We start from the raw sequence: 10929 nt of genomic DNA, 5'->3' as shown, positions 1-10929 counted from the left end.
AACGATGTTTCTTTTTTTTCTTTTTAACCAACGAGCAATAGGCAGGCATGTGGGGCATCCTTGTTTTGCTCTGAGATTTCAGCCAGGCACAACGCTGTTGATGAATGCATTGTGTTTCAGTAGCCAAGCGCTTCAGGAATGTGTTCAAAATCTATTTGCAGTGGTTTTCTAGTTAGGTTCCCCTCTAATTTTCCATAAAGTTTAGCTTGTATTTTAATTTAAGCTCCCTGAGATTCGGTTTCATGTAAGTGCATTAAAAAGCTTCTCAATCATCAGCTTGGATTTTAACACAGTGTGGTCAAGATTAAAAGGTCCATTTTGAATTAAGTAAGAACTCTCCTTCGGATATCGCTAGATAAAAGGATTTCCTGAATAATATCCAGATAATACCTCCACCTACACAGGAACACTTCTAAAGGGAGTATATGTCCCCTACGGCAGTAAGTAAATCACTGTACATTGTGACCACAGCACAAAAGTGACGTTGGAGAGTGTATCAACTCCATAACCTCAAAGGAAATCTCTATTCAGTGGCCATAAAAGAACGCCTTAGCTCACTGTCACTGTGGGGCCGGTTACAGAAAGAGAGAATGGATTAAGAGAGAAAACAGAGCGTAGAAAAGTGGATAGTGTACAGGTGAAGTCCCATGGCTATGGAGGTTTGCTCAGCTGTGCGGTATTCTTTTCTGTGCCCCACCCAGTAACCAAAGGCCAGGATATCTCTTCTCCACCCTCCCTCTCTACAGCTCTCTCTCTCTCTCGTTCATATTTGCACAGGTGAGAGGACAGCAGTCCAATGGGTGTGGGTGGGAGCCTTGAAAGTCAGGTTTGCCTGGCTGGTGGAAGGAGTTCACATGTAGACTGCAGATGGATGAAGGTCTGATGGCAAGGATCCAGCCAGCCTTTTGTCTAGAGAGACAGACAGCAAACATTCAGCGAAACAGAGAAACTCTAAATATCATCAGTCATAATGACCTGTAGTAAAATGAGAGGTTGAGGTAAGAGACACAGCCATGTAAGCAATTAAATAGTGAGATGTTGAAATGTGAAGGATACCAACCTGGCAGAAACAAACAATTCTAGAAAGATGCACGGAAGCATGCAACGAAAGAAGGAGGGACCGTAACGAGAGGGCAGAGAGCAGGTAGGCAGGTGGAGCAGTGCAGGAGTCATCAGGGTGGAGAGGTTTAGCTCCTGGGGCCAAAAGTTCAAAATGAGGCAAAGCGAGTAGGTAACTCTAGTCACCGTGTGCCAGTGTCTCACATGTTCCCCTTCATTGTCTAAACAGGCTGGAGCTCAGGTTTCTGGAACACCATGAGCTTCCTAGGAGATGAGCCCACCCCCATCTCTCCCGTCTACCCCATGTACCCGCCACCCCACCCTGCAAAGGTAAACACATACGTGCAACACATATATAGCAAGTCGACACACACAAGAGAATTAGGGAAACAAGGAGTACGTACTCAAGCCTGAGAACCGACTTTTTTGTGCCATGAGAATCAAAACCAAAGCACGTATGACTACTCCTACCCAGTGGATAAACAGAATAAGAAGTGCAAATAACAATCCTTTTTTTTAATCACGCAGAATGACACACTAAGTGCCTCGCCTTGAAGAAAAAAAAACACAAACAGCAACCAGAGGAACAAGTTGTAAATCACAATAATTACCAATACGCCTATATCAAGAAAGACTACCTTAGACGTACGAGGCAGTAGTATCAGACATCAGGAGATGTACACCAGAGGCAATTTCCTTTCTCTTTCACTCCTGTAGAATTCCACAAGAGGATCTTTGCCTGATTCATAACTTAGCCAGTGAAATGTTAGTGTTCAGCACCCTCTGTCATTGCCCTGTTAGGTAACATCTGTGTTCAAGTTCCTTAACAGCTACTGCAATTTTGCATCCTATACGTAACATTTTACAGCCCAGTTTCCAAAAAATTTAAAAATATTGAGTTTTCCTGAAAAAATGTTGCAAAATTCAATCTGCTCCATTTTTGTTTTTTGGTATCGTTAGTTTGTTTCGTTTGTTTGGGATAAATACGTAACTGTAACTGGAAGCAGTTAGACTCCCACTCTTTAATAAATTTTTTAATACACTTGAAAACATCCCCAAGCAATTATCCAATAAGAATACATATTATTTGTCTTGCCATATATTTTTGGCTACTCAGGCTACGTCCACACTAGCCCGAATAAATTTGAAAACGGTGTTTTCGTCTGAAAACGCTCCACGTCCACGCTATCGTCTTCAGTCGTTTTCACAGAGTTGTGCGTCCACATTGAAACGGCCGAAAACGCTTAGGTTCCAGTACTGCGCATGCGTGAAACGCAAGACGATTCACCCTACCTCATTTCTGTCTGCCGTTTATTTACTTTCCAGCTCTTTGAAACTTGGCAGCAAAATGTTGAGGAAAAGCACAGAGTTTTTTAAATGGACTAATAATGAGGTGGAGTTGTTGCTGCGAGTACCACAAAAGTACAAAGTTGCAAAAGCGAGTGAGAATTAAAGAATTTGAAGAAAGGCTCTCTGAAGCATGTACAAACTGATATTAATCTTTAATAGGGCTGTCAAAATTGAAGGCAAACAAAACTGCTGTATAATGCCCTCCGCTATCTTAGTTTAATTGATAACATGACTGCATCACATGACTAAAATGTGTCATCGTTTTCGAAAAGGCTCTGGGTTCGCTGTCCACACTGCGACGCGAAAACGGTGTTTTCAAATGTATCCGTTTTGGAGAGCGTTTTCAAAACGCTGCGTTTTCCTTGACTGAAAATGCCGTCTCAGTGTGGACAGACGGCCAAAACGGAGAGAAAAAGAAAACGTATTAGTGTGGACATGGACTCGGACTCTGATGAGGAAACAGTAGTGTTTAAACATCTGTTTTCTGAAAGAATGCCATTTTTACTTTTAGTTAGCGTAACTTGAAATACTATTTCTGGCTTCAATGAAAATACATTATATAGACAAAAATAGTGGGTCATCTAATAATTACACCTACAGGCACTGTTTGCCATGAAGCTCCCGGTGCACAGTTTAGGTACTGATGTTAATACCAGAGGAGGTTTGGAGCTGTGCAGTTACTGAGTCAACTTACACATATTATGAATATTATCACTTCAACCTCATTTTGTACATGACACTACTCTTTGCATAACTTTACATGGTGTGCCACTTTACGGCTGTCGATCCTAAAGGATTTCAGTTTGCAGTGATACTACTTACAGTTAATTGTGGTGTAAGAGGAAAGAAATTTCATCAACCAACTTGTTGCAATAGCGACATCCTATTACAGTACGATAGTTGAATTCAGTGAGAATGACCCATTCTTTCACAAATATTTCTAAAGGTAGACTGCATAGCTAGATGCTTGATTTTATACTCCACTGACAATGGGACTGAAAACATCTGAATTCAATGTTTAAAAGGTGTGGATCCATATTTTTTTGTCCCTCCAGTGTATTTTTGAGACAAGAATAGATAGTCACTCAGTTTTGTGGAGACATGATCCACAAAAAATGACTCTTTAAGATTTTAATGAATACATTCATTTTCATCCAGCACCACCAATAAATCAAAATTTGGTACTTGCCGAACTAATGGCATCGTAATCAATCTTGGCTACATTTAATGTCTAATATAAACTGAACTGGAGAACATGGTAAAATGACTGGTTCTCATATAGCACTTTTCTACTCTGAGCACTCAAAGCGCTTTTCTACAACTTGCCTCATTCACCCATTCACACCTGAATCAGAATCAGAAAGGGTTTTATTGCCAAATGTTGAGCAGGTTTACAACATTAGGAAATTGCTGCAGTGCTTCAGTGCAAACATACTGTCATAAATTGCGCTTAAATAGACATGAAAAAATAAAAGTAAGAATAAGAATTAAAAGTGCTACGTAGAAAGATATATACATGAGTGCAGGTGGTGATCAGTGCCAAACATGGAATGATGCAGTGAACACAGCGTAGGGTCATGTGTTAGTGGTGGGAACAGTCGTACGTTTATTGTTCATGTGTCCAACAGCAAAGGGGAAGAAACTGTTCTTGTGGCGAGAGGTTCTGGTGCGAATGGACCGGAGCCTCCTGCCTGAGGGGAGCAGGTCAAACAGACTGTGTCCAGGGTGAGAAGGGTCAGCTGAGATCTGAGCTGCACGCCACAATGTCCTGGAGGTGTACAGGTCCTGCAAAGATGGGAGTCTGCAGCCAATCACCTTCTCAGCAGAGCGCACAACACGCTGCAGTCTCTGTTTGTCCCTGATAGTGGCTCCAGCGTACCACACGGTGATGGAGGAGGTGAGGATGGACTCGATGATTGCAGTGTAGAATTGCATCATCGTCCGTGTTGGCAGGTTGAATTTCTTCAGCTGCCTCAGGAAGTACATCCTCTGCTGGGCTTTCTTGATGACGGAGGTGATGGTGGGCTCCCACTTCAGGTCCTGAGTGATGGTGGTACCCAGGAAGCGGAATGAGTCCACAGAGGTGATGGGGGTGTCAGTCAGGATGATGGGGGGGAGTGGGACTGTGTGCTTCCTGAAGTCCACAATAATCTCCACTGTCTTCTGGGCATTCAGCACCAGGTTGTTGTGGCTGCACCAAGACACCAGACGTTCAACCTCCCTCCTGTAGGCAAACTCATCCCCGTCCGAGATGAGCCCAATAACGGTGGTGTCATCTGCAAACTTGATTAGCTTGACAGACTGGTGGGTGGAGGTGCAGCAGTTGGTGTACAGGGAGAAGAGCAGAGGAGAAAGAACACAGCCCTGAGGGGAGCCGGTGCTGATGGTCCGAGAGTCCGAGACATTCTTTCCCAGCCTCACATGCTGCTTCCTGTCCGTCAGGAAGTCAGTGATCCACCGGCAGATGGGATCAGGCACATTCATCTGGGAAAGCTTGCCTTGGAGATGGTGCTGAGAAAAGGTGCTGTTCATACAAGCACCTTTTCTATGCCTGTTCTTTCTCGCATGAAGCACTCACCCAAAAGAGAAACAGACAACAGTTCACACTCACATTCACAACTACAGGCAATTGAGATTCACCAGTTAACATAACCTCACCGTCCCTTGTATGTTTTTGTTTAAGATGAACAACTTGTCATAAAGTGGAATCAATAAATTGCACAAAAATCTCAGATGCAAGAATTATACAAATTAAAACGTATATATCCAAACTGATATTTAATTGCTTTTTAAAAAATTGTTAAAAGGTCCAAAAATTAGAACTTTCTGCCAATTATTTCTTGGTTTAGGCTTTACAGGGTTAATATGTATAAAAGAAAAGACCAGTAATATGAAAAACAGATACAAAGTACTAAGAGGTTAAGATATGGTAAGAACACAACCACATTATCCTGTTCAGGAACTCATTTGCGCACTGTAGCGTACTTGGACTAACAGTAACACCTTGTTATATTCGACACCATCACGGTCTCTCTGTATTGTTTATGCACGTTGCCTTAATCGGGGTTGACAAACTGAAACTTTCCAGTCTGAGAGTTGTCAGTTGTTCGTGCTAATATTGTTCTCGTATTTTCCCTGTGCCACTGTACCTTCCATAGGGCAAGTTTGTGCAAGAAATTCCCCCTGTACTTTAGAATATTATACATACGCGGTCACACACACACACACACACACACACTTTAAAACTTTTTCTTTGACTCTGTTGCTCTGTAAACATCATCTCTCATTCCTCTGCAAAAGTCAGGACCACTTTTTACATACTGCATGAAGTTGGCCTCGTGGGTGTAGTCTATAGGTTTGAGAAGTAGGTTAGTAATTTGAGTTTCCAGCTTAAGGCTGAATCCTGCCACTACCTCCTCTCTAAGATTACTTTTCTGTACACAATAGCTGAAATATTTGAAACTTAAGCTAAACAATCCCAAGAAACACAATTTCTTCCATAGCACTTAAGATTTAGGACAGATTATGTGTTAGTGCGAATGTTCAATCAGTTGGACCATCCACAAGCAGAAATGTTGCAGAAGGTTCTGCTATACATTTGAATTCTGTGTGTTTCTCAAGTTTCTATTTATCAGAGGGTGTAAAATACTGCTGTTTCGTTAGCTGTAGTTACCGAAAAATCCCAAATGTTTTCTTATGGTGTCTGTGTAGTGGCAACACGGAGAGCTCGATATCTTGGCTGCATAATTAGGTATAGGCAAAAAGATTATTTTGTTAGCGTTAGGAAAAGACTAACTTTGGTTAAAATGCACTCCTTCAAAACATAAACCCACCATACTTAGTTGGAAGTTGGAATTTAACAGCGGGTGTATATTTAAATCAAGTAATCTGGAAAAATAGTTCCTGTGGGACCAGACGGAAGTTACACGTCTGACTAGCGCTGCAGCTGACTTGCCATAGCACAGATGCCATAAGACAAAACTTCATAAATGAAGAGGAGGCACTTACCACCTCTTCATTGATGAAATCATTAAATCACCAAATTTACCTGCCACTTCTACCGGATAACTCCTCTGCAAATTCCATATCCTGTTTTTTAGCTATTGTTAAAACTTGGATCTCACAAAATTCTTTAACCTTAATAAAAAAAATTATTTGAAATAAAAAGAAAATTTTAGTGATTCGTTTCACTAATGAGCAGGCGTTTGGGGTGGCTGTAGCTCAGGTAGTAGAGCGGGTTACCTACTAACCAGAAGGTTGTTGGTTCGATCCAATTCTGCTCCAGTCTGCATGCCAATTATCCTTGGGCAAGAAAGTAACCCTAGGTGGCTCTCCGATGCATTCATCGGAGTGTGAATGAGTATGAATGTTAGTTAGGTAACACTGAAAACCTAGAAAAGTGCTTGTGTGAATGGGTGTGATTGGGTGAATAAACAAATGAAGTTGTATAAAGCGCTTTGAGTGCTGAGATAGAGTAGAAAAGCGCCATATAAGAACCGGTCCATTTACATTTTAAGTAGATAGCTGTTCATGTATATCCATTGATCAGCAGCTTTTACCAATTCAAAATTCCCATCTGGTTCATACAGCCAACCAGGGGTTCTCAATTACACCACCAAGCCTCTGAAATCATCCAACTTCAGATTAGGTGAGCTGTCTCAATGAAAAGAAATTGCTTCAGACTATTTTGAACTCTCTATGTTATTATTATTTATTTTTATAGCTTTAACTGCTTGTTGATCATTTTACTTGGTGTGAAGCGCTTTGGTAGTGTCTGTTGTGTTTAAATGTCATCAGATTGTCTTGATTTAATGGTATTTGGTGTCCCAGGAATGAGAATCCATCTTTTTTCACAGCTTTTTTTCCGCAGTGGGCAAGATGCATTTTTTGAAGAAATGACCCCTCCCCAGGAGATGCTCACCATGGAAACCCATGCCAAGAAGCTCTCAGTGCACAGTTTAGGTGCTGATGCTAATGTCACAGGATGTTTGGCGTACCACAGTTATTGAGTCACTAGTTATTTATAGTGGTGACTTGGATCAACTATGTCCTTCATTACTTGGTGAATTAACTTTACATGGTCAGCCACATAATGGCTAAGCTACTATGGTTTCCAAAAGGTTCCTCTTTGCAGTGATACCCCTTACAGTTAACTGTAAGACGGTCATCCAGTTTTGTGGAGACTTTATTTACCTGCTCAGATTCTGTAAAAATAGTGCTACAATTATATTTCTTAGCTTATTATCAGGTGGGCGGGACTTTTGGAGCCAAGTGACCCTTGCACATAGCTACTGCTGCCCTGGGCAAGGAGCCAGACTCGAGGCCTTGTGAACACACGCACACCCTGAACACACAGAGCAGGAAATCACTCTGATGTCATCAGAATTCCATGAAGACTACGCAATAACCTTCTCCATGACAACATACATAACTCGTTATGGGTCAGAATGCTGCTGTATGTGCACTTGCATTACGTTGTGATGATATGGTGTTTATGGCATTCGAAGAAACCTGAAATTAAATCTCTGAGAGAATTCCAGAATAGCGGTGGTAGAGGTACCACTAGAAAACCTCATAGAAGCAAGTGTGGCCACTCAGCAGCCATCTTGGTAATGCCTCTGGGCACTTATCTGAACAGGATTCATTGAATGCGAGGTCTCCTGTGTGATGTCTGTGATTTAACTTCTGAGAAGATAAAGCCAGCAGGTTTGGCTGGGTATTGCAATGATTTAAATCTTTATGTCTCTGTGACCACTGAAATTAAAGTTGTTTTCATAATATTTTAACATAACGTCCCTAGAAAGCACCTGGAAGCCTCAGTCAGCATTATGTTCTTCAAGATGGTAAAACCAAAACTGCATGCAAGACATAAAATAGAGCCGCAAAACCCCGAACTACAAAAGAAAGTTTACATGTTACTGAGAAAAAACTGTGAGATCATCTCCATGACCATACAGCAATACTACCGGGGGTGTCATACCACAGATCGCTGTCCTCCCCATAACAGCTGCACAGACTGTAATGGATTAGCAAGTCTGGCTTCATGGGAAGCAATGTATCTGGCCTCCCCAGTCAGTGGTCACTCCCTGATTACTGTTGACAAGGTGATCAGGCTAATGGTCTCCCACTGGGAGAACAAAAGACCCCATGAGTTGAAACTACATACACTGCAGTAGGTGGGCACGTACATGTAATCTTACCTGATAAGTTTGCGAATGTGCTGGCATTATGCAGCAAGGAGAAATAAGAAAGTTAAAAATATTTTTAACGGTAATGGGACAGTAAAGTCAAAAACTCAAAGTGTGAGAAAACAAACTGCCCAAACTGTTCTTTGGGAGGAATTACATGAACTGACTGTATTTTGATTGTCCTCTTTTAAGCTCTTTTGAGCTGTTTTACCTTTTTTGTAGACACAGCTTTAAAAAGTCCATTGCAGAATATAACATTTTACGAATGCTAATGGGTGGATTATGATGGAGATAAAAAAAAAAAAATAGAATAGAATAGAATCAATAACTTTGCAACTGCAACTGCATACCTATCCTCAAAAATTATGTAAGATTTTGCATTTTTAAGGACTCAAAGAGCTCAAAGAACATATTCCTTAATAACTCAGTACTTCTACTTGTATCTGAATATGGACACTGATACTGAGACTACTGACTCATACTGACCCACACATACAGTTCTTACACACACACTGGACTTTCTGGACTTTGGTTTTGCACAACACTGGTCACTATATTCTTCATTTCCGGTTAATACTTGTACAGCTGCTGTTATTGTGTATATATTTATTTATATTTAGATTTCTTCATACATTCTTATATAGTTCTATATTGTGTATTTTGTTGTACAGTTATTTTATTTTCAACTTTAATTTATATATTTTATCTTATTCTTCCCAGTTAAATTTACCCTTCATTCTAATTTGTGTTGTACAGTTATTTCATTTTTAACCTTAATTTATATTTTATTCCTTCCTAGTTAAATTTACCCTTTTTAATTTTTCATATTTATTTCCTATCTTATTCATAGCCTTTTCCTTTTTTGTTTTCTTTAGGTCACGAGCAGTTGTCCAAGCATTTCACTACATATCGTACTGTGTATGACTGTGACAAATAAAAATTTGAATTTGAATTTGAATTTGAATTTGAGACCAAGTTGAAGAAAATACCTTGAAGCCCAATCACATTCTAAACTAATTTATTACCTAGTCAAATGAATGCGTCTCTAAATCAATCAATAGTTTGTCCTCTACTTCTGCTTCTTCTCCTTTCCTAAAAGTTATCAGTGCTATGAGTGAATACTAGTTTTCTGCATTTTGGAGTCAATGGCGAGCCCTGGGACGCTGTGAGGTGTGAATGCTAACGTGGCTCAATCTGTGTGCCACTGAGAAAAAACAATCCATGCTAATCTGCCACCACAGACAGGAGTCCAGTTAGGCCAATCAGGAGGGGAATCATCTGGAGTGGAGAGGGCTCAGAGAAGCCTAGATCAGGGCCCTGATTGCGGCAGGGTGATTTACAGCTCGAGAACAATGAGTGCTGCCTCGGTCAGCACTGATGGAGAGGCTTTGACTGCACCAGCACAGACAGTTGAAACTCACCTGACATTCGTGCGCTGATGTGCATGCATGCATGAGGCCACGTGCAAGGTGCACGTGCACGCACATCAACACAGCCCTTTAAAATACTCCCACTGGTTGACCTTGCGGGGTTTACTCTGTGACCCGAATGTGCCCCCGAGGCTTGCATTTGACCCTATGCATTTTACTAACAACGCATAAACCAAAACAACTCAGTAAGCTACTTCCTAAGAGCCCAGCACAGATAAAATGAGAAGCTGCCATTGCCCTGCAGCGCAATATGTAAATACAACGGGAAAGGAATTGAATGAAAGGAGGAGTTAGTTCAGATGTTAAGTGTGCATGGGGGAGAGGGAGAGAAAGGCAGGGAATTTGGGGGGAGGGGGGGACCATAAACTTTTCTTTGGAGCATCTCCTTTGATCTTCCTGGGCATCACTTCCGAAAAGAGGGAAGACCACAAGGGATAAAAGGTCTCTCCAAACTTTTTTTTAATTGAAAAATAAATATAGCAAATGTGGCCACCCTGATTAACTGATACAAGTACATTTTGAATATAAATTATTTTTTTAAAACTAAAGTCAAAGTTTTGAATCCTGAAATTCAAATGTAATTTACTGGGTTCTCATAGTTCGTAGAACCAGTAAGCATCAGATCCAAGAGAATACTTAGTATACAAATATAATAGCGTTCCATTTAGTGTTTTGTCATCCATGGGAACACCATCAATGCAAATACTTCCACTGTTTTAAAAAGAGTTTCACAGATGGCACAGATGGCAAATATGCAGTTCTGACAAACATAAACAGGACTGTTGTTAAAGCGCCATAATCCTGCAATGTAAAGTACTTGTTAAAATGGATCTGTTCCTGCTTGTATCTGAAGAAGGTAAAGGCATTAAGAAGGAGTTCATTCAGGATTTGTCTTGTTTGTT

The 10929-nt window shown here is 40.8% G+C and overlaps 1 long non-coding RNA gene across 1 annotated transcript in view; it reads right to left on the bottom strand.

The window, feature by feature from the left end:
* Positions 1-37: 37 nt before the first annotated feature.
* The window catches only part of LOC143413018 (uncharacterized), a 42203-nt gene continuing 31311 nt past the window's right edge, over positions 38-10929 (bottom strand). The window contains exon 4 of the long non-coding RNA XR_013093572.1: positions 38-909. This is a non-coding gene — a long non-coding RNA (uncharacterized LOC143413018). The remainder of the gene's footprint in view (positions 910-10929) is intronic.

Source organism: Maylandia zebra, linkage group LG2 (genome assembly GCF_041146795.1).
Source record: "Maylandia zebra isolate NMK-2024a linkage group LG2, Mzebra_GT3a, whole genome shotgun sequence".
Classification (NCBI taxonomy): Eukaryota; Metazoa; Chordata; class Actinopteri; order Cichliformes; family Cichlidae; genus Maylandia; species Maylandia zebra.
Note: the sequence above shows the minus strand (reverse complement) of the source record. Positions and strands in the feature narration are given on the sequence as shown.